Below are 25,733 nucleotides of genomic sequence, written 5' to 3' on the forward strand. Positions count from 1 at the left end.
TTGGTTAAAGATCTTAGCTTTATCAAATGGAATAAATTCCTATAGCTTTTATTGATAGTAATACGTTATTTTGGCTAGATTCGAGCCTTTCGAAGAATTATACGCGTGGGAAGGGCTTGCTAGCGGAGTGATTTGATTTTCTTGAGGTAAGTATCTTATCTAAACTCGGCTGAGGCATTAGTTTCCTGAATTATTATGATAGCTATGTGCAATTGGGTGCACACATGCGAGGGGTTGAACCCATGTGCGGACACCAGGGTTATTTATTCATGTTCGGGTTGTGCTCAGGCCCTTATAGGCCTAGAATTTGGCTGTTAAACCATAGGCTATGATGCTTCGCACATTTGTGTCATTGTTGTGAACTATTTGAACCATGCTTGAGGCTTCATAGGGGTTTAACCCTTGAATAAACTGATAAATATTATTCTTTGATGAGATTGCCAGTTTGAGCTATGATATACACTTGCACATGCCTACACTTTAGCATGACATTTTTACCAGTCCAAGAGAATTAGATTTGTTATTCACTCATTTCATACATGTATACTTATCTATTTGTTCCTGCATGATATGATTGGACTGGGTGCCTGTGACCACTTCGGGCGGATTATGTTGTTATGTCTGTGGCCATGTTTGGCAGATTGTATTGTTGTGCCTGTGACCACGTCGGGTGGATTATGATATTGAGCCAGTGACCACGCCGGGCTGCTAGCATATTGAATTGGCGGTGCTTGCACGTGGATATAGATCTATCCCCCTAGGGTCACCCTCTCATGTTTCTCTCTTGATGGTGTACACGCGGTTATTGAGGAACTGATTAGTGGTTTGGTACGAATATGGAGAAGTTGAGCAAATCTGACCAGTGTTTGTTTCGATTTTGCATTTCATCTTTACTTGCAATTTTCTTGATCATTTATCTGATTCAATTGTATATCATCTCTATATGCCAAGATATTGACTTAGCTGAGTATTTGAGAAAAAACGTGTACACTTACAAACACAAATGTTTTCTTACTGAACTTATGATTTGATTCCACTATTGTTTTGTACCGGTTTTAAAGAGGAAACTACACAGTTGATAGCTAGTATCATTAATAATTCGTGTTTCTATTACCTCACCGTGTTTATTTACGATACTTATTGAGTACATCTAGTCGGTTGTAGTCTTACTACACTCAGCACTTAATTGTACAGATCTAGGTATGAGGACCAGTTATCGATAGTAGGCTTGCTTTGTTGGACTATCTGCAAGAGGTGAGGAAGAGCTGCATCCTTGGTCGCAGTTTGACTTGTCTTTTTCCTTTCATACTGTTGTTACAATTCATACAGTGTATTTATCGCGTAGTTTCAGACTTGTATTCTGTTGTAGAAGCTCATGACTCCGTCCTTACCAGTTTCTGGGTATTTACTTTGTATTAGCAATTTTATTGTATTGAGACCTCAAACTTATGCCATTTCTGTAAACTATTTTATTTCGTTGCCTTCGTTATCTTGTTTCCGCTTGCCTTGCTGGTGTGTTAGGCGTCATCACGACAGGTAGGGATTATAGGTCGTGACAAGCTGGTATCAGAGCCCTAGGTTCATAGGTATTACGAGTCATGAGTAGGTTTAGTAGAGTCTTTCTGATCGGTATGGAGAAGTGTGTACTTATCTTCGAGAGACTAGCGAATCATTAGGAGAACTTCTCTTTCTTGTATTCTTGTCTTGAGAATTTATTGATTTCGGAAACTAAACTTCTATTATTCTATTCTCTCAGAGATAGTGAGGACAAGTGCTACCAGATTGGGCTGATGGCCACCAGTACCACCAGTACCACCAGCTAGGGCTACGAGAGGTCGGGGTCAGGGTAAAGGCCAAGGTAGAGCTCACACAACAGCTAGAGCAGCATCCGTGGAGTCACCAGTTGCTCCAGCTCAGGAGAAGATTCTAGATGTGGTTGAGCCGGTGGGACCAGCTCAGGCACCAGCTGTGCCCATCGTGATTCCAAGCCTTCAGGAGGCTTTGGCCCAGATATTGACTGTATGCACTAGACTTGCTCACGTGGTTTCAGTTTAGGTCGTACCAGCTACTTCTCAGGCCGGGGGAGGTGCTCAAACTCCCGTCGCCCGTACTCCAGAGTAGGCAGTTCAGGGACTTCAAACACCGGGGATACTACCAGACCATCCAATTGCAGTTGCTCAGGACCAGGTGGATCCACCTATGAGTGACGAGGAGCAGATGAGGCTAGAGTGGTTTGGGAGGCTCAGGCCTCCAGCTTTCAGTGGGGCTGAGTTAGAGGGTGCTCAGGATTTCTTAGACAGATGCCAGCGGATCCTACACGACCGGTATTCTAAAGACTAGTGGAGTCTCATTTACTACTTTTCAGCTATCAAGGGCATCATTCAGATTGTGGAAGGCTTATGAGTTGAGCAGGCCAGTCGGTGCTGCACCACTTATGTGGCGTGAGTTCTCAGTTCTCTTCTTAGAGAAGTTTGTTCCGCAGACCCACAAGGAGGACTTGCGTAGGTAGTTTGAGCAGCTACGTCAGGAAGGTATGACCGTAACCCAGTATGAGATGAGATTTTCAGAGTTAGCTCGTCACACGATTTGGTTAGTTCCCACTAAGAGGGAGAGGATCAGGAGGTTCATTGATGACCTCAACTATGGACTACATTTCATCATGACTCGGGAGATTGCATTAGTTTCTATGTTTAATGAGGTGGTTGATATTGGTAGGCGTCTAGAGCAGGTTCGCGGCCAGGAGCACAAGGAGAGGGAGGCCAAGAGGCCTCGTGGTTTGAGTGGTTTCAGCAAAGTTTCTTCTGGAGGATAGTCTCATCATAGCAGGGGTCGTCCATATAGGCCCGCTAAGATGACTCATCTGGTTCATCATGGTGCATCAGTTAGCCATGGTTCCTACAGTGCTCGTTTGGTTCAGTCATCCTTCATTGTGTTACCACCACAGAGTTCTTACCATGCTTTGCCTTCCTAGGTTTCTACTAATAGTTCCTCGGGTGATCAGGGTCAGCAGCCCGTCAGGAGAGGTTGCTACGAGTGCGGGGATTTGAGTCATCTCAAGAGAGATTGCCCTAAGTTATTGAGTAGGACTCCATAGCAGAGGTCACAGGCTATGACTTCTGCACTAGTTACTTCACCACCCGCTCAGCCAGCTCAGGGTGGGGCTCAGGCAGCTAGACGTCGCCCTAAAATGGGAGGCCGATCAAGTGGCGGTCATGCTCAATGCTATGCTTTCCCTACCAGGCCAGGGGCTGTTGCTTCAGATGCAGTGATCACATGTATTGTTTCAGTGTACCACAAGGATGCTTCCATATTATTTGACCCTGGTTCCACTTATTCATATGTATCATCATATTTTGCTCATTATTTGGATATGCCACGTGAGTCCTTAGTTTTGCCAATTCATGTATGTACGCCGGTGGGTGATTCAAAGATGGCAGTGTCATTAAAGTTGGCAGTGTCATTAAAAACGAAAGATTTGAGTTCTTCTCTCATTTTGAGAATTTTGGAGTGCGGACTAAGGAGATGTTTGAAGAGGTTTTCACCTAGATTGAAGAGGTAAGTGAATTTTGATCTTTTTTATCTATTAATAATAAATACCCATTGAATTTTCCCCATAGATTAGGTGTTTTTGAGGTGAAATTTGGGGATTTTCGACCCATGTATTGGAGAGTAATATTTGGGGATTTGAGTGTCGATTTGTGATCGGAATTGGATGATTTTGGTGTGGTTGGACTCGTTGTTGAATGGGTGCTCGGATTTTATAAATTTTGTTGGGTTCCGAGACATGGGCTTAGGGTTGACGTTTTGGGTTGGCCTTTTGACTTTAGTTAAAGATCTTAGCTTTATCAATTGGAATAGATTCCTATAGCTTTTATTGATAGTATTACGTTATTTTTGCTAGATTCGAGCCTTCCGGAGAATGATACGTGTGGGAAGGGTTTTCTAGTAGAGTGATTTGATTTGGTTAAGGTAAGTATCTTATCGAAACTTGGTTGAGGTACTAGGTTCCTGAATTATTATGATAGCTACATGCTATTAGGTGCGCACATGTGTGGGGTTGACCCCATATGTGGATACCGGGGTTATTTATTCATGTTTGGGTTGTGCTCAGGCCCTTATATGCCTAGAATTTGACTGCTAAACCTTAAACTATGATGCTTCACACATTTTTGTCATTGTTGTGAACTATTTAAGCCATGCTTGAGGCTGCATAGGGATTTAACCCATGAATGAACTGATAAATATTATTCTTTGATTAAATTGCTGGTTTGAGCTATGATAGTATACTTGCACATACCTACACTTTATCATGTCGTTTATACCAGTCCAGAAGCATGAGATTTGTTATTCACTCGTTTCATACATGCTTACTTGTTTATTTTGTCATGTATGATTTGATTGGAGTGGGAGCCTGTGGCCTAGCAAGACGGATTGTGTTATTATGCCTGTGACCACGCCGGGCGAATTGTGTTGTTATACCTGTGATCACACCGGGCGGATTTTATTATTATGCCTGTGACCACACGAGGCGGATTGTGTTGTTGTGCCTGTGACCATGCCAGGCGAATTATGATATTGACCATGTGACCACGACGGGCTGGTAGCACGTTGAATTGGCCGTGCTTGCGTGTGGGTATGGATCCATCCCCCTAGGGTCACCCTTTCATGTTTCTCTCTTAATGACGTACACATGGTTATTGAGGAACTGATTAGTGGTTTGGTACGGATATGGAAAAGTTGAGCAAATCTGACTAGTGTTTGTTTGGATTTTGTATTTCATCTTTACTTGAAATTTCCTTGATCATTTATCTGATTCAATTGTATATCATCTCTATATGACAAGATATTGACTGAGTTGAGTATTTGAAAAAAACTATACACTTACACACAAGGATGTTTTCTTACTGAACCTATTATTTGATTATACTATTTTTCTGTACCGGTTTTAAAGAGGAAACTACATAGGTGATAACTAGCATCGTTAATAATTTTTTATTTTCTATTACCTTGTCGTATTTATTTATGATACTTATTAATTACATTGGGCCGGTTGTACTCATACTACACTCTGCACTTAAATATGTAGATCCAGGTGTGGGGACCAGTTATCAGCAATATGCTTGCTTGTTGGACTATCTGCTAGAGGCGAGGTAGAGCTGCATCCTTGGTCGCAGTTTAACTTGTCTTTTTTCTTTCATACTGTTGTCACAGTTGAGACAATGTATTTATCGCTCAGTTTCAGACGTGTATTCTGTTGTAGAATCTCATGACTCCGTACTTATCAGTTTCTAGGAATTTACTTTGTATTATTAGTTTTATTGTATTGAGACCTCAAACTTATGCCATTTCTATAAATTTTGTTATTTTGTTGTCTTTGTTATCATGTTTCGGCTTGCCTAGCTGGTTTGTTAGACGCCATCACGACGGATAGGGATTTTGGATCGTGACATCACTAAACCCGCGGTAGCAACTATGGAGGGTGAAATTGGGTATTCTTTTGCAGTTTCCAATTATCTCTTCGTTTGATCGTATTTTTTTTTTATCTTTGACAGAAACTGCGATGGTTTAGTAGTATGCCTTTGAGTATTGTAATGGAAGTTCCTGCGACGGTTTGGCAGTCTAACAGTTCTTTCGGTTTTGTTTTATTCTTCTGTTATTGGTTATTTGTATTCAAAGGTCTCCTCGAGCCCTAATTTGTGTTTGGCAATGTCCTATTTATATTTTATGTCAATTAAAAGGTATCTATTTATGCAAATTGCTTTTATTTTCCTCTTTAAGACATACATTAAATTTGATATAACCTTAATCAAATTTCATGTTTATTTGTTTTAAGAAAACCTTTTAATTAATTCTATGTAAAGCTTGCATAGCCTCAGACATTATTTATGTCACGACCCGAAATTCCCACCTTCGGACCGTGATGGTGCCTAATATTTCACTTGCTAGGCAAACCAACGTTAGAATAATATTAGACATTTTAAAATAATTTTTAAATTAATTAATAACAAAGAAATAAATGCGGAAGTAAGGTCTGAAATATAGCGATTAATCCATACAAATAACGATGTCTTAATATCATCCCAGAATTGGTGTCACAAGTGCACGAGCTTCGAGAATAATACAAATAAAGGTCTGAATAAAATAAAACTGTCTGGAAACAAACACACAGCTAAAGTAAAGTAGACAGGGACTTCAAAACTGCGGACGTCATGCAGTTATACCTCAAGTCTCCTCTGAGTAGCTCAAATCCGAGCAAGTCTATGGTACACCGTTGGGACCAACTCCGAAAACTGCACAAGAAGTGCAGAGTATAGTATCAGTACAACCGACCCCATGTACTGGTAAGTGCTGAGCCTAACCTCGACGAAGTAGTGACAAGGCTAAGGCGGGTCACTTACATTAACCTATACGCAATATTAGTAACAACAATAAATAATAGAAATAAATCAGGTAACTCAATTATAATAATTGAAGTCAACTCAGCAGTCATAACTAATTATCATTTCCATCAATTTCTGTTGAAGCGTGCAATCCGCTCCCACAATATATTCATATTCAATTATGTTGCAGCGTGCAACCCGCTCCTCCAATATATTCATTTTAATCAAGTCTGTTGGGGCGTGCAACCCGATCCCCCATATATATATATATATATATATATATATATATATATATATATATATATATATATATATATATATCGATTTTTAAATAAGTTTGTTGCGGCGTGCAACCCGATCCTCCAATGTGCACTTTTAATAAGTCTGTCGCGGCGTGCAACCCGATCCTCAAATATGGACTTTTAATAAGTCTGTTGCGGCGTGCAACCCGATCCCCTAATATATTCATTTACCAATTCTTATAGAAGAAATTGCCCCAATAAATACAACAATTAATATAAAATATTTTTAGACAACAAGCATACAATAATTATGATTTAATTATAAAACAAACAATGATAAATAGTAATTTATTATGGAAATCAGGAAGAAAATATGCAGTTTAATATTTAATATGCCAAATGTCAAGTAGCAATTAATGCACATAAATCAAATACGCATGTAGTAATTATTGTAGGAATTCAAGAATTAATATTTAACAATTAATTCGTGTATCAAAACGAATTTAGGATTTTCAAATAATTATGCAAACAATTAATTTGACGACGTATAGACACTCGTCACCTTGTCTATACGTCGTTCACATGCATTTCACATAACAAATAATTTAAGGGTTCTAGTCCCTCAAGTCAAGGTTAACCACGACACTTACCTCATTTTGCAAATTTCAATAAATTATTCGACCACCGCTTTTTCTTTTGAATTTGTCTATAAAAACATCAAATCTATTCACAAACAATTCGATATACTCAATACGAATCATAGGAATTAATTTCTTATGAATTTACTATTTTTTCGGATAAAAATCCAAAATTTATTTAAATATTCGACAGTGGGACCCACGTCTCAAATCCCGGAAAAACTCACAATATCCGAACACCCGTTCCGCTACGAGTTCAACCATATAAAAATTATCCAATTCCGATGTCAAATGGACCTTCAAATCTTAAATTTTCGTTTTTGGAAGATTTGATAAAAATTTGATTTTTCTTCCATAAATTCACGGATTCATGATGTAATTGAGTATGGAATAATGAAATATAATCAATATAGGATAAGAAATACTTACCCCAATATTTTTTCGTGAAAATCACCCAAGAATCGCCTTACCCGAGCTCAAAAATGGAAAACGGTTGCAAATGGGACGAATCCCATTTTTTCCAGAACTTAAGTTCTGTTTGCCCAAATTTTACCTTACATGATCGCGTAAAATGCTTCGCGATTGCGAAGCACATTTTTGGCTGCCCAGTTTTTCTTAATCAAGATCCCATGAAAAGCCTCGCGAACACGAATCTCTACTTTGCTTCCCCAGAAATTTACTCTACGCGAACGCGATGCTTTGACTCACGAACTTACGCGATCGCGAACGACCTCACGCGATCGCGATAAGTAAGCGCATGGCTCATCTTTAGCCTCTTTAACTCTACGCGAACGCGACCTTGTCTACGCGTTCCCGAAGCACCACTTCACGCCCCTACGCGATCGCATCCTCAAATTCGCGAACGCAAAGAGCAACTTTGGCTGGCCTCTCAGTTTGCCTTACGCGATCGCGAATGACTTCACGTGATTGTGATGAGTAATAATTCTGCAACAAAACACCAGAAATCTGCCATCTTCCTTAAGTCCAAAATGGCCCGTTGAGCATTCGAAACTCACCCGAACCCTCGGGGCTCCAAACTAAATATTCACACAAGTCCTAAAACATCATACGAACTTGCTCGTGCGATCAAATCGCCAAAATAACACCCAGTACTAAGAATTGAACCCCAAATCGAATGAAATTTTCAATAAAACTTTAAAACTGATATTTTCACAACCGAACGTCTGAATCACGTCAAATCAACTCCGATTCTCACTAAACTCGGCAGACAAGTCATAAATATTATAGTGAACCTATATCGGGATCCGGAATAAAAATACGGACCCGGTGTCAATATATCCAACATCGGTAACTTCTTAAAAATCATTAAGCTTTCAAACTTTTAATTTTTCATCAAAATTCTATATCGCGGGCTAGGGACCTCGAAATTCGATTCCGAGCATACGCCCTGTCCCAAATTATGATACGGACCTACCGGATGTGTCAAAACACTGATCCGAGTCCGTTTGTTCAAAATATTGACCAAAGTCAACTCAGTTTAGTTTTAAAACTCTATTTCACATTTTAATCCATTTTTTACATAAAAACTTTTCAAATAATTTTACGGACTACGCACGCAAGTCGAGGAGTGATAAATAGTATTTTTCGAGGTCTTAAAACATAGAATTACTTATTAAATTTAAAGATGATATTTTGGGTCATCACATTCTCTATCTCTAAAACAAACGTTCGTCCTCGAATGGAGTTAGAAAAATTACCTGAGCTGGTGAATAAGTGTGGATATGTACTCCGCATGTCCGACTCGGACTCCCAAGCAGATACCTCTACCGGCTGACCTGTCCATTACACTCGAACTGAAGGATAATTCTTAGACCTCAACTGCCGGACATGCCGGGCTAGAATAGCCACTGGCTCCTCCTCGTAAGTCAAATCTTTGTCCAATTGTACTGAACTGAAATCTAACACATGGGACAGATCACCATGATATTTTTGGAGCATAGATACATGGAACACCGGATGAACCGCTGATAAACTAGGTGGTAATGCAAGCCTGTAGGCAACTTCACCCACCCTTTCAAGAATTTCAAAGGATCCGATATACCTAGGGCTCAACTTGCCCTTCTTTCCGAACCTCATTACACCTTTCATAGGTGAAACCCGGAGCAATATTTTTTCTCCAACCATGAATGCAATATCATGAACTTTACGGTTGGCATAACACTTCTGCCTAGACTGAGCTGTGAGAAATCGGTCCTGAATAATCTTGACCTTATCCAAGGCATCCTATACCAAATTGGTACCCAATAACCGAGCCTCTCCCGATTCAAACCAGCCAACTAGCGAATGACATCACTTTCCGTATAATGTCTCATATGGAGCCATATGAATACTCGACTGGTAGCTATTATTATAAGAAAACTCAGCAAGTGTCAAGAATTGATCCCAAGAACCTCCAAAATCTATAACAAAAGTGCAAAGCATATCTTCCAATATCTTAATGGTGCGCTCTGGCTGTCTGTCTGTCTGTGGATGAAATGTTGTACTCAACTCAAACCGCGTGCCTAACTCACGCTGTACAGTTCTCCAGAAGTGTGAGGTAAACTGCGTACCTTGATCTAAAATAATAGACACGGGCACACCGTGAAGGCGGACAATCTCGCGAATGTAAATTTCAGCTAACCTTTCTTAAGAATAGGTAACTGCCACTGGAATGAAATGTGCTGACTTGGTTAACCTGTCCGCAATGACCCAAACTACGTCAAATTTTCTCTGAGTCCGTGGGAGTCCAACAACAAAATCCATAGTGATACGCTCCCACTTCCACTCAAGAATTTCTAACTTCTGAAGCAAACCACCAGGTCTCTGATGCTCGTACTTAACTTGCTGAAAATTCTGTCATCGAGCTACATATGTAACTATATCCTTTTTCATTCTCCTCCATCAATAATGTTGTCGCAAATCTTGATACATTTTGGTGGTACGTGGATGAATAGAATACCTGGAACTGTGTGCCTCTTCAAGAATTAATTCACGAAGCCCGTCAACATTAGGCACACAAATACGACCCTGCATTCACAGGACTCCATCTTTCCCCACAGCAACCTACTTGGCATCATCGTGTCGTACCGTGTCCTTAAGTACAAGTAAATGAGGATCATCATACTGCCTCTCTCTGATACGCTCATATAAAGAAGACCGAGCGATTGTGCAGGCTATAACCCTACTGGGTTCTGAAATATCTAACCTCACGAACTGATTAGCCAAAGTCTGAACATCTGCAGCTAATGGCCCCTTACCAACTGGAATGTACGCAAGACTGCCCACACTCACAGCCTTTCCACTCAAAGCATCGGCCACCACATTGACCTTTCCGGGGTGATACAAAATGGTGATATCATAGTCATTCAACAACTCCAACCATCTTCTCTGCCTCAAATTAAGATCTTTTTGTTTGAACAGAAACCGAATGCTACGATGATCAGTAAATACCTCACAGGAGACACCGTAGAGGTAATGCCTCCAAATCTTCAACGCATGAACAATGGATGCCAATTCTAAGTCATGAACAAGATAATTCTTCTAGTGAACTTTCAACTACCACGACACATACGCAATCACCCTGCCATCTTGCATTAATACTGCACCAAGCCCAATGTGAGATGCATCACAATATACTGTATACGATACTGAACTTGTGGGTAATATCAACACTGGCGCGGTAGTCAAAGTAGTCCTGAGCTTTTGAAAGCTCTACTCACACTCGTCTGACCATCTAAATGGGACACCTTTCTGGGTCAGTCTCGTCAATGAGCTTGCTATAGATGAAAACCCTTCCATGAACCGACAATAATAACTTGCCAAACCCAGGAAACTCCAGATCTCTGTAACTGAGGTAGGTCTAGGCCAATTCTGAACAGCCTCAATCTTCATAGGACCCGCCTTTATACCTTCTGCCGATACAACATGCCCCAAAAAGGCAACCGAGTATAACCAAAATTCACATTTTGAAAATTTAGCATATAACTTATTATTCTTCAAAGTCTGAAGCACCCTCTGAAGATGCTGCTCATGCTCCTCTTGACTGCTGGAGTAAATCAATATATCATCAATGAATACAACCACAAAAGAATCCAAATAAGGCTTGAACACCCGATTCATCAAATCCATAAATGTTACTGGGGCATTTGTCAACCCAAATGACATCACTAAGAATTCGTAATACCCATACCGAGTCCGAAAAGCTATTTTAGGGACATCAGATGCCCTAATCTTCAACTGATGGTAACAAGACCTCAAGTCGATCTTTGAAAATACCTTGGCACCCTGAAGCTGGTCGAATAAGTCATCAATTCTTGGCAGTGGATACTTGTTCTTGATAGTACCCTTGTTTAACTGCCGATAATCTATACACATTCACATTGAACCATCTTTCTTCTTTACAAATAATACTGGTGCACCCCAAGGCGCGATACTGGGTCTATTGAATCCCTAATCAAGCAAGTCTTGTAACTGCTCTTTCAATTCTTTCAACTCCGGCGGGGCCCTACGGTATGGTGGAATAGAAATGGGTTGAGTGCCCGGAGCCAAATCAATACAGAAGTCAATATCTCTATCGGGTGGCATCCCCGACAGATCTGTAGGAAATACTTTTGGAAATTCACGAACAACTGGTACTGAGTCCATAGAAGGAACATCCGCACTGGGATCGCGAATATAAGTCAAATAGGCCAGACATCCTTTCTCTACCATACACCGAGCTTTCATATAAGAAACAACCCTACTGGCAGAATGACCAGGAGTTCCTTTCCACTCTAACCGAGGTAATCCCGGCATGGATAGGGTCCCTGTCTTGGCATGACAATCCAATATAGCATGATAAGGGGACAGCTAATCCATACCCAAGATGACATCAAAATATACCATATCAAGAAGTAGAAGATCCACACTAGTCTCAAGATTACCAATAGTAACCACGAACGAATGATAGACATGATCTACTGCAACAGAGTCTCCCACCAGTGTAGATACATACACAAAAGCACTCAGAGAATCACAAGGCACAAGCAAATATGAAGAAAAATAGTAGGACACATAGGAATAAGTAGATCCTGGATCAAATAGAACTGAAGCATCTCTATGGCAAACAAGAATAATACCTGTGATCACTGCATCAGATGACTCGGCCTCAGGCCTAGCTGGAAAAGCATAAAATTGGGGCTGAGCCCCACCACTTTGAACTGCGTCTCTATGACGGCATCTAACTGGCTGGCCTACACCTCTAACGGTCTGACCTCCACCTCTAATGGCCTGGACTCCACCTCTAGCTGCCTGACCTCCGCCTTTAGCTGCCTGACCCCTCTATAAGACTCACCAACCGGACTAGAGCGTCCTGAAGCACTGGAGTGGCTATGAATCTTTTCGGGACATGAACTGGTACATTCTGAAGTGGAACTTCCTCCTGAAGATCCACCGGAGGTTCTACAACAGTTGCATCTGCTCGAGCTCTGGACTGCGCTCTACCTCTACCTCTGCCTCGGCCTCTAGCACGACCTCGGGCTCGACCTCTACCCCGGCTATAGTTGCCACCGGGGGTTCTGGTCCCTATCCATCGGTAGAGGGATTACGTGTTCTCACCTTCTACGCGAGAATAAGAGTAGAATGGTTCAATCATCGATGATAGACTAAAATCACACGACAGAATAAGAAAGAAGTGATATTTGTTCCTAAACTTCATAGCCTCTGAGAGATAAGTACAGACGTCTCCGTACCGATCCTTCAGAATCTACTAAGCTTGCTCGTGACTCGTAAGACCTGTGTAACCTAGTGCTCTGATACCAATTGTCACGACCCGAAATTTCCACCTTCGGATCGTGATGACGCCTAACATTTCACTTGCTAGGCAAGCCAACGATAGAATAATATTAGCCATTTTTAAATAATTTTTAAATTAATTAATAACAAAAAAATAAATGCGGAAGTAAGTTCTGAAATATAGTGATTAATTCATATAAATAGCAGTATCTTAATACCATCCCAGAATTGGTGTCACAAATGCACGAGCTTCTAGCATAATACAAATAAAGGTCTGAATAAAATAAAATAATCTGGAAACAAACACACAGCTAAAGTAAAGTAGATGGGGACTTCAGAACTGCGGACACCGTGAAGTTATACCTCAAGTCTCCTCTGAGTAGCTGAAATCCGAGCAAGTCTATGGTACGCCGTTGGGACCAACTCCAAAATCTGCACAAGAAGTGCAAAGTGTAGTTTCAGTACAACCGACCCCATGTACTGGTAAGTGTTGAGTCTAACCTCGACGAAGTAGTGACAAGGCTAAGGCGGATCACTTACATTAACCTGTACGCAATATTAGTAATAACAACAAATAATAACAATAAATCGGGTAACTCAATTATAATAATTGAAGTCAACTCAGCAGTCATAACCAATTATCATTTCTATCAATTTCTGTTGGAGCGTGCAACCCACTCCCACAATATATTCATATTCAATTATGTTGCGGCGTGCAACCCGCTCCTCCAATATATTCATTTTAATCAAGTCTGTTGGGGCGTACAACCCGATCCCCTATATATATATATATATATATATATATATAGCAGCGTGTAACCCGATCTCCCAATATATATATATATATATATATATATATATATATTTCAATCAGTTCTGTTGCGGCGTGCAACCCGCTCCTCCAATATATTCATTTAGTAATTCTTATAGAAGAAATTGCCCCAATAAATGCAACAATTAATATAAAAAAAATTTAGACAACAAGCATAGAATAATTATAATTTAATTATGAAACAAACAATTACAAATAACAATTTATTATGGAAATCAGGGAAAAAATAGACAGTTTAATATTTAATATGAAAAATATCAAGTAGCAATTAATGCACATAAATCAAATAAGCATGTAGCAATTATTGCAAGAATTCAAGAATTAATATTTAACAAAGAAAAGCAGAGAAAAAGTTATAATAACAATTAATTCGTGTATCAAAAAAAATATAGGATTTTCAAATAATTATGCAAACAATTAATTTGACGGCGTATAGACACTCGTCACCTCATCTATACGTCGTTCACATGCATTTCACATAACAAATAATTTAAGGGTTCTATTCCCTCAAGTCAAGGTTAACCACGACACTTACCTCACTTTGCAAATTCCAATAAATTATTCGACCACAGCTTTTCCTTTTGAATTTGTCTCCAAAAGCGTCAAATCTATTCACAAATAATTCGATATACTCAATACGAATCATAGGAATTAATTCCATATGAATTTACTAATTTTCCGAATAAAAATCCGAAATTTATTTAAATATTCGTTAGTGGGACCGACGTCTCAAATCCCTTTCCGCTACGAGTTCAACCATACAAAAATTATCCAATTCTGATGTCAAATGGACCTTCAAATCTTAAATTTTTGTTTTTAAAAGATTTTATAAAAATCTGATTTTTCTTCTATAAATTCACGGATTCATGATGTAAATGAATATGGAATCATGAAATATAATTAATATAGGATAAAGAATACTTACCCTAATGTTTTACCGTGAAAATCTCCCAAGAATCACCTTACCCGAGTTAAAAATGAAAAATGGTCAAAAATGGGACGAATCCCATTTTCCAGAACTTAAGTTCTGTTTGCCCAAATCTTACCTTACGCGATCGCGTAAAATGCTTCGCGATCGCGAAGCACATTTTTGGCTGCCCGGTTTTTCTTAATCGCAATCGCATGAATAACCTCGCGATCGCGAAGCTCTACTTTGCTGCCCCAGAAATTTACTCTACGCTAACGCGTAAAATACCACGCGAACGCGATGCTTTGACTCACAGACTTACGCCATCGCGAATGACCTCACGCGATCGCGATAAGTAAGCGTGTGGCTCAACTTTAGCCTCTTTAACTCTACGCGAACGCGACCTTGTCCATGCGTTCGCAAAGCACCACTTCACACCCCTACGTGATCACATCCTCAAATTCGCGAACGCGAAGAGCAACTTTGGCTGGCCTCTCAGTTTGCCTTACGCGATCGCGAACGACGTCACGCGATCGCGATGAGTAAAAATTCTGCAATAAAATACCAGAAATCTGCCATCTTCCTTAAGTCTATAATGGCCCGTTGAGCATTCGAAACTCACCCGAGCCCTCGGGACTCCAAACCAAACATGCCCACAAGTTCTAAAAGATCATACGAACTTACTCACGCAATCAAATCACCAAAATAATACCTACTACTATGAATTGAACCCCAAATCGAATGAAATTTTCAATAAAACTTTAAAACTGATATTTTCACAATCGGACGTCCGAATCACGTCAAATCAACTCTGATTCTCACCAAATTCGGTAAACAAGTTATAAATATTATGATGAACCTATACCGGGCTCGGGAACAAAAATACGGACCCGGTATCAATAAATCCAACATCAGTAACTTCTTAAAAATTATTAAGCTTTCAAACTTTTAATTTTTTATCAAAATTCCATATCTCGGGCTAGGGACCTCAGAATTCGATTCAGGGCATACGCCCAAATTCCAAATCACGATACGGGCCTACCAGAATTGTCAAAATATTAATCCGAGTCCGTTTGCTCAAAATGTTGACCAAAATCAACTCAATTGAGTTTTAAAGCTCTATTTCACATTTTAATCTATTTTTCACGTAAAAACTTTTCAGAAAATTTTATGGACTGTGCACGTAAGTCGAGGAGTAATAAATAGTGCTTTTCGAGGTCTTAGAATATAAAATTACTTATTAAATTTAAAGATAATATTTTGGGTCATCACAGTTTAGAAATTATATTAGGGGGAGCAAGAGAACGATTTAAAAAATAAAGAGTCGAAAAGAAAATTGAAACTTTGAATGTCACTTGAGAAGGACACCAATGTCAAAGTTGAGTTGATGGTTGCAAAATCAAGTTAAATAGAAGAGTTGAAAAAAGTTCGAGAAAAAGAAAAGAAGATTTAAATCCATTACTCATATATACTCGTGTGCCACTATGACTTAATCCAACTCGTTGAAATTTTAGTTTCTAAATATAGCACAACTTATTTTGGTAGATTGCTAATTGATTGCTATTTGTCATTCTTAACCTAGTCATCTAAGTAAAGTAAATATCTGTTTGCTCGCAAGTGTGTGTAGAACTTTAAGTTAGTTTCTTTCTTGAAATGTTCCCTCGTTTGTTTGTTATTTTGTTAAATAAATGCTTTTTGCTTTTTTGGTTGTTCGCCATTAGCTTGCATTTTCAGCATAAATGTCCATGTAAAGTACTTGAAATTCCAACTTGATTTTGAATTGGAGTAGAGTTTTTTAAACAATTAACATGAGCAATAGCTAGTTTAATTAGAAGAAGTTCCATAGCATCAATTGAGCAATAGTTTTTTACATATAATAATTTATTTATTAGTATGTATTAGTTTAGTTTGGAGACAGTTTCATAGCGTAGTTATTAACCAAAAAAAGGTACATAGCGAAAAGGAAGATAAAAGAGAAGTGATAACAAGAAGCTGCTAAATCAGACAACCTGCAGTAGTTATAATTCCTGTGAGTTAAATTGAGAAGTTGATACTGAATTTAGAATCTCTTAATATCATAAACATATTTATCTATACCAAAGTCCAAATGTATTTGTTATTCCTTCTTTATGACACGTGCCGCACTTTCATCGACATTATGACTTTCAACCATTTCATTTTTCTAAGTAACCAGGTTGCATTGTAACCTTGGCATGTATGCATACGACAAAAATAACAACAACAACCTAATGGAATCCCACAAGTGAGATTTGGGGAGGATAATGTGTATGCAGACCTTATATATATCCTGGGGAGATAGAGATGTTATTTTCGAAAGTTTCTCGGATCGAGAGGTTAGCATGTATGTATAGCTTAAAAATAATTTATCTGGTGATTGGGTACATGATATATATTGTTCAAAGTATTCTCATATTTTCTTATCAACATGTGGATTGTATTAGCAATATCAAATTCAGGGGATGGAAGCTTCATTGTAACATCGGGCACCATTTTGAAAACTCACAATTATCTTCATTTTAAAAAAATCATTATTGCAGAGCCTCATTTTTAAATGCTATAATTTTCAAGGAAAAAAGAATAAGAATTTGAAGAGCACCATTTTGCAATGTTTTTTTTTCTTACGGTTTGCATATGGATCTATTTGTAATTTGTTTATTTGTTTATTTTTGAGAAATTTTGGGCGAGGAAACACTAAGCGAGTTACGAGTTAGCAATTTATTTGTATGATATTCTGTGATTAATCAATCACTTCTTGGTAGAAGATTTGTTAGGAGTTGTCCTAATTTTCTTACCATATTTGGTTTCCTATATCTTGAAGGAAAGGGCAACATATTATCATAATTAGTTTTTCCTTCCAGTAGAAAGAAATTATAAATCTCCCATATTTGGCTTGTCCTTTTTCTTGTTGGAAAAGGTGTGAACTTTTATAAATCTCCGATGTGGATGTAGGTCAATTGACCGAACCACGTCAAATGTTTGTGTCTCTTTTGGTATATTTCTCTTTGTTGTATGATTTATCGTTATTTAAAGTTTGCTTACTAGCTTCCTCATGATACCTTATTTTTCGGTCATAACAAGCGGTATCAGAGTGAGGTTCAAGACAGGTTCATCTTGGAGGGGTTAATTCTAGCCGCAACCTATTTGACTATAATCATAGTTTTGTCTGAAAAATTTGACCGGAGTACTACTTTCGTTGAGACAAACTTTGCAGTGGAGATTTGGAGATGCGACCTGTTGAAAGCTATGTGAAGAAAGTGGATCAGATTTATTTTATCAAAAAATTTAGACCAAAGGGAGAATTGTTAGGTGTTGTCCTAATTTTCTTACCATATTTGGTTTCCTATCTCTTGTAGGAAAGGGCAACATAATATCATGATTGGGTTTTTCTTCTAGTAGAAAGAAATTATAAATCTCTCATATTTGGCTAGTCCTTTTTCTTGTAGGAAAAGGTGTGGACTTCTATAAATTGAGAATCCTTCCTTCTCATTCAGCAATATCCACAATGTAGCCATATGAGGTTTGAGAGTCGTATTTAGGTTAAAAACTTTACGGGACAAGTGTTAGTGTGCCACTTGTGTTTGCCTCTTTTTGAGTTTGTTTTCTCGATATTTTGTATTCTCTTTTATATAGTGGATTGCTCATCTCCGCTGGGGACGTAGGTTAATTGACCGAACTACGTTAAATATTTGTTTCTCTTTTGGTATATTTTTCTTTGTTGTATGATTTATCGTTGTTCAAGATTTGCTTACTAGCTTCCGCATGACACCTGATTTTTTGGTCATAACAAGATTAACTGGTATTTTGTAATTATTTTTTCTTTTAAATTTGTTTATGTGCTTGAATGTATATATATGTTATTTTTTGAATTTAATCTAGTGCTCGTTAGTAGAAAAGATAATTGGGTAACAGTGAATCTGACTAGTGCTCGTTAGTAGAAAAGATAATTGGACAATTGTGAATCTGACCGGTGCTTGTTAGTAGAAAAGATAATTGGTTTGGTTAATTGTGAATCTGAATGGTGTTCGTTAGTAAAAAGATAATTGGTTAATTGTGAAACTGACTGGTGCTTGTTAACTATGATTGAGATACATCATAGACGATTGTATTTGACCTTGCTTTAGATTTCAAATATTTAGATAACTAGTGTTAGTTGCACAATGAACATGTATCTCAACTTTCAGAATAGTAGAAGTTACAAAAGTTGCTATATAAAAGAGGAGTATTTCACCAGGTTACCTATGTGAAAGAGCAAAAGTTCAAGAACAGCTAAAGAACACAACAACATTGGCTACAAGCTGTGAGTTCTTGAAACATTTATGCTTACTTTCATCCTAAATAGCAGTAATTCATGATACTTATTTCAGCTTAGTTTAGTGAAGCTGTGGATATGCTTGTCTCTTGTGCTTCTTGTTATGACTGATTGTTGTGTCATGAACTATTAAAGTAAAAGTGTTTTATTAGAAATTTATTTAAAATTTAAATACTAGTGGGTCTTGCATTAAGCCGTAGAATATTAATATTATATTAGAGGTGTATCCTATCAATACAAGTATAACAAAATATATTGCACTACGTTGTTCTAGATGAGAATGGCGAAAAGTATAATTGACAAGCGTATCTTGTTGTCTCATCCTGCTCATGGCGTTGTTAGTAGGAACAATTTTCTGTCTTCCCCTCCCCCCCCCCCCCCCTATAGATTTTTTGGTTTTTTTTGGATTGAGTAGGGAACTTATTGAACCAAAATATATTTTAGATTTAGAGAGGTTGACATAATTTATCTATGGTTTAACTGTTCCACTAAATTATTAAGCCAAGTTGATGCTATTGTACCTCTGATCCTTTGTAACAGAGTAATGTGGACACATGCATGCGTATATGGTTGTCAAGATTTTGAAGTCTTTTTTTTAATAAATTCTTTAACATTCTTCTTTTAGGAGATTAAGAATTTGAAGTTTGAAGAACTTTTCCCAGAAGAGAGCGCAGAGCAAGTATAAGCAACTGCAAATATTAAAGAACAAGTTGAAGCACAAGAGAGACATGTTTTATATTTTGTTTAGAGTTGTTCAAAAATGTTCTCACTTGTACATGAATTTTGTTCTCTTTTGTTAGGAATTGACAACATACTGTCATACAAATTGGATAGGTATATTATTGTAATATACTTTAGTTCTTTGTAATAGACTAAAATTTTATATAAACATATATTATTGTGTCTTTTCAGATGTGTCTGTGTGTCTAAACCCTAAATCATATAAAGATTCTATTTTTGATTGTTATGGAAGATTAATAGACAAGTAGTGAAGGCTAAAGAACTTTTAACGACCGAATTTGTTGTCGTAATTACAAGATTTAATGACTGGATATATAAGCAGCGAAGGAAAATGTGGTCACTAAACGGAGCTACAACGACCATATTTCTTGTTGTCACTAAAGGTTCTTTAACGACCGACTTGAGATCTGTTCGTAACTTTTAACATCGAAGCTTTTAGCGACCGGTGATGACCAATATTTTTCTGGTCATTATAGACTAATAACGACTGGATTACGGCTTTTAACAACCGAATTTTCCTTCTCTAAAAGCCTATTTTCTTGTAGTGTAGCTTACTTTTTATCTTTCAATAGAACCATAAGCCTTTTGTTTGATTTTATATACCCACTTACAAGGAATAACTTTCTTGTTTGGAGGAAGAGGAACAATATCTCAAGTCTAGTTTGCTTCAAGAACCTGAAATTCTTGTAACATAGCCTCTTGCCAACCAGGGTGTGATGCTGCCTGTTGGTAGAATTGAGGCTCATGCATATGAAATTCACTAAGAGAAACCTTAAAGGAGTCGGATAAAGATGCAAGAAGGAGGCAGAGTTGCAGATATAATCACCTAGGTAGGAAGGTTTGACAATAGTTCTAAGGGATATTCTGAGGATAGGGGAAGGACGAGAGGCAGGAAGGGATACCAGAACTTGAGGAGGCAGGAGATTGCATATCAGATGTAAAAGGATGCGAAAAAGGGAAGAAATAGGAGAAGATGAGCCCATAGGGGACACGGAAGGACAAAGATTATCCATAGGAACACACACAGAAATGAGTGGAGCACCAGGAACAGAAGAAGGAGAGTCCACATAGGGTTGACCAATATGAGGAAAGGAAATAGAAAGAGAGGAGCAATTGTAAGAAAGAACATTTTCATGAAACACTACATCTCCACAGTAGAAAAATAGAGAAGTTAGAAAGATTCAATAGTTCGTAATCCTTCTTGACACAAGGGGTACCCCAAAAATAAGAAAGAGATGACTTTAGGTTAGAATATGTCCCTGCCAACCTTAAAATATGTGGCAAAACAGATAACCCAAAAACTTTCAAGTGATCATAAGAGGGTGAAAGACCATGCTACTTTTCATAAGAAGATAGGTTGAGTAAAACAGGTGATGGAATTCGGTTAATAAGATAAGTGGCAGTGAGGACACCTTCATCCCGAAATTTGAGAAGAAGTTTAGATTAAAACAAAAGAGTCCTTGTGACCTCCAAAAGATGTTCATGTTTCCTTTTCGCAACACCATTTTATTTTGTAGTATGAGAAATGGCAGTTTGGTGGAGAATTCCATCATTGGTTAAGAAAGCAGTAGCTTCAGAATTATTACCTAATTCAAATGCATTATCTGACCTATAAGTGTGAACAGAAAAATGGAAGTGGACCTTAATCATAGATGTAAAGGCCTTAAGAATAGAAAGTGTATACTTTTACTGGAAAAAAGGTGTGTCCAAGTCAACCTAGTGTAGTAATTAACTAGAGCGAGGAAATACTTACCCATTATAGGTTTTAATGTTGTAGGGTCCCCAAATTTGTTTGTGGACCAGTTTAAAAGGGGCAATACGGTGTATGGAACTATCATAGAAAGATAACCTTTGTTGTCTAGCCATTGGACAAATTGGGCAAAGAAAAGATTGCTTAGAAGAAACTTTATGAAACTGTCACGATCCCAAATTCCCTCCGTAGGATGTCGTGATGGCACCTAGTAACTAAGACTAGGTAAGCCTATCAATGCTGAATAACAATAGAAATATGAAATAAATAAGTCTGCAATTTAGATAATTATAACTCCCAAAATCCGGTAGAAATAAGTTACAAGCTTCTAAGAATTTATCCTTAATGTCTCTATATATGTCAGAATCTAAAGAAAATAAGGAAGCAACATAATAAGGGTAGAAGGGGACTCCGGAGTCTACGGACGCTAGTAGATATACCTCGAAATCTCCATACACAGGTAGCTCACTGATGTCTGGGCTGGTAGGATGTACCTGGATCTGTACAAAAATATGTGCAGAAGTGTAGTATGAGTACACCACAACGGTGCCCAGTAAGTGCCAAGCCTAACCCCGGTAGAGTAGTGACGAGGTCAGGCCATGCCCTACTGGAATAATAAAAGACATGGTAAAATGTATAACAATATAATAAAAATAAAATGGCAATGGAAATGAATCAAGTAAATAGCATGTCACCATTTAACTACACAGAATAAGGGTAAATAATACCTCACGGAAATAAAACATAATTTTTCAACTTTAAAAAAATCACAATAATAATCAAAGGCAATTGCAGCCATAAATAAATATCAACAAGGGCACTCCCGAGGTACCGTCTCGTAGTCCCAAATCATAAATAAATTCACAATATCTCATTTCCTTATATCACCGCGGGAGCCTTCATAATTTATTTTAAATAAAATATTTTTTTTCGAAATAGCATCCTGCGTTTTAGCCATCCTTATCACACCGCATGACTTCTAATAATTCCCCTACCTCACCGTATGCGTTTCAACACCCATGTGATGACCCAAAATGTCATCTTTAAATTTAATAATTAATTCTGTATTCTAAGACCTCAAAAAGCACTATTTATCATTCCTCGACTTGTGTGCGTAGTCAATAAAATTTTCCGGAAAGTTTTTATGTGAAAAATTGATTAAAATATGAATTAGAGCTTTAAAACTCAACTGAGTTGATTTTGGTCAACATTTTGAGTAAACAAACTCGGATCAGTGTTTTGACATTTCCTGTAGGTCCGTATCGTGATTTGGGATATAAAATTTTGATGAAAACATTAAAGTTTAAATTTAAACAGTGATCGAATATCGAATTATGTGCAAACGACCCCGAAATAGAATTTTGATGAATCCAACAGCTCCGTATGGTGATTTTGGATTTAGGAGCGTGATCGGAATTTTATTTAAAAGTCCGTAGTGAAATTAGGTTTGAAATGGCTAAAACAAAAATTTAAGTTTGGAAGTTTGATCGGGGAGTTGATTTTTTGATACCAGAGTCAGAATCTAGTTCTAAAAATTTTCATAGCTCCGTTATGACATTTATGACTTGTGTGCAAAATTTGAGGTCAATCGGACTTGATTTGATAGGTTTCGTCATCGAATGTAGAAGTTGGAAATTTTAAGTTTCATTATGCTTGAATTGGAGCATAATTCATGGTTTTAGCGTCATTTTATGTGATTTGAGGTTTCACATAATTTCGTATGATGTTTTAGGACTTGTTGGTATATTTGGTTGAGTTCCCGCGGGTCTCGGGTGAGTTTCGGATGGCTAACGGATCAAAAGTTGGACTTAAAACAGCTTGCTGCAATTTTTCCTTTCTGCTGGAAATTCTGGGCCAAGATCGAGCCCAAGATCGAGCCTAAGATCGAGACCCACGATCGAGGCCATGATCGAAGCCACGATCGAGGCCATGATGGAGGCCACGATCGAGGCCGAGGATTGAGGCCATGATGGAGGCCACGATTGAGGCCGAGGATTAAGGCCATGATTGATGCCTTGATCGAACCACGATCGAGGCCGAGGATCGAGGTCATGATCGAGGGCTGCCTAGGCAGAATTATAAAAGAGGGCATTCGTCCCATTCGCCATTTTTAACAATTTGGAGATTGAGCAGAGGCGATTTTTGATAGATTTTTAAGGAAAAGATATTGGGGTAAGTGATTCTAACTCGGATTTGGTCAATATACACAAATATATCATTATTTTCACCATTTAATTAGTATTTTGAGATTGAAATTTGGGAAATATTTAGAAATATCATATAAACGAATTTTTGAGATTTCGGTATCGATTCAGAGTCGAATTTGAGTGAAACTGGTATGGTTGGACTCATAATTTAATGGGTTATCGGATTTCATAACTTTCGCCGGATTCTGAGATGTGGGCCCCACGGACGAATTTTTAATTAATTTCGGGATTTTATTGAAAATGTAGTATTTTCTTATAGAATTGATTCCTATAAATTTTAGTGATTGTATCGAATTATTTTTTGTTAGATTCGAGCCAATCAAAATTGGATAATCGAGGAAAAGGCCTACTAGTGGATTAAATTGGAGCAAGACGAGGTAAGTCTCTTGTTTAATCTTGCGAGGGGAAAATTATCCAAGGTAATTAAAGTAATAATTGTTGCTAATCGTGGGGGCTACGCATGCACGAGGTGATGAGAGTCCGTGCGTAGCTACTATTAATGCTAAAGTTCGGGTAGTTTAGGGATCAAAGCATAAATTACTTGTGTAAATTGTATTCTTTGTTTAATTAATATTATTTGATATATATTTATATATTGTGAATTGTTAGATAAAAATATTAAAGGATGAAAAACTCATATGCTTAAATTTTCTGTTTAAATTAATTAATTGTTAAGAGAAATTGTTCTTCCTCCCGAAATTTATCTTAATAAATATACTCTCTTTCCGGAGGCACATAAGAAATATCCTCCTTTTTTGTGGAGTGGGCCGAATGCTTCGACAGGATAGATGCATCTATGGATCATGCCGCACGTCCCTCGGCAGTGTTCATGACACTCTGGATCGGGCCGTACGACCTCGGCAGAAATCGTGCTTAATAATAATAATTACAAGATACTTTGATAGTTTATTGCAGCTTGTGAAGCTAATTGATAAATTAGAAATCTTTGGAATTTAATGAAATATTATTCCTGCTTGTTAAGGAATTATTGTTATTCCTGTAAATAAGACTAATTGATAAATTTGAAAATTTATTGGAATTGAAGAAATTTAATTAATATATTGAGAATTGTTTCATTTGAAGGACTTTAATTATTTCAGCTGGTTAAATAAATTATTTTTATATTCTGTGAATCATGCTTATCTAGATATTCTAGTTTTATTTCAATTATTATTATTGACCCATAGTGAGTGTCAAAGTCGGCCATCTCGTCTCTGCCACTTCAAGATTAGGCTTGATACTTACTGGGTACAAGTTGTTTACGTACTCATACTACACTTGCTGCACTTTTTGTGCAGGACCTGAGGCAAGTACTAGTGGGGGGCCTATTGCCTTACACCCACGTTATCCAGAGGCATAGTTGTGAGCTGCCTTTCTGAGCCGTTCTGCAGCTACCGGTGTCTCTTCTTATGTTTTTAGTTCTGTCTATTTTCATTTCAGACAGTATTTGGAGTTTTGTATAATCTACTAGATGCTCATACACTTGTGACACCAGGTCTTAGCACACACATTGGTAGAATTTGGTGTCTTACTATTTTTCTTGCATTTAAATTTTATCGATATATGTTTAATTTATTAGTTGGCTTGCCTAGCTGTAGTGTTGGGCGCCATCACGACCTATAGGTGAAACTGGGTCGTGACAATATGGTATCAGAGTACTAGGTTAATGTAGGTCTCACAAGTTATGAGCAGACCTAATAGAGTCTAGCGGATCGGTATGGAGACGTCTGTACTTATCTTTGAGAGGCTATAGGGTGTTAGGAAACTACGTTTTTTCATATTCCATCGTGCAATTGATGTAATACTAAATATCCTTCTCTTATTCTCTCACAGATGGTGAGAACGCGCTCTAATGAGATTCCATACCAGGGAAGAGCTACTCCCCCAGTTGCTAGAGGCCGAGGCAGAGGCCAAGGGAGGGCTCTACCCCATGG

This window comes from Nicotiana tomentosiformis, chromosome 10 (genome assembly GCF_000390325.3).
Source record: "Nicotiana tomentosiformis chromosome 10, ASM39032v3, whole genome shotgun sequence".
In the NCBI taxonomy this organism is placed as follows: Eukaryota; Viridiplantae; Streptophyta; class Magnoliopsida; order Solanales; family Solanaceae; genus Nicotiana; species Nicotiana tomentosiformis.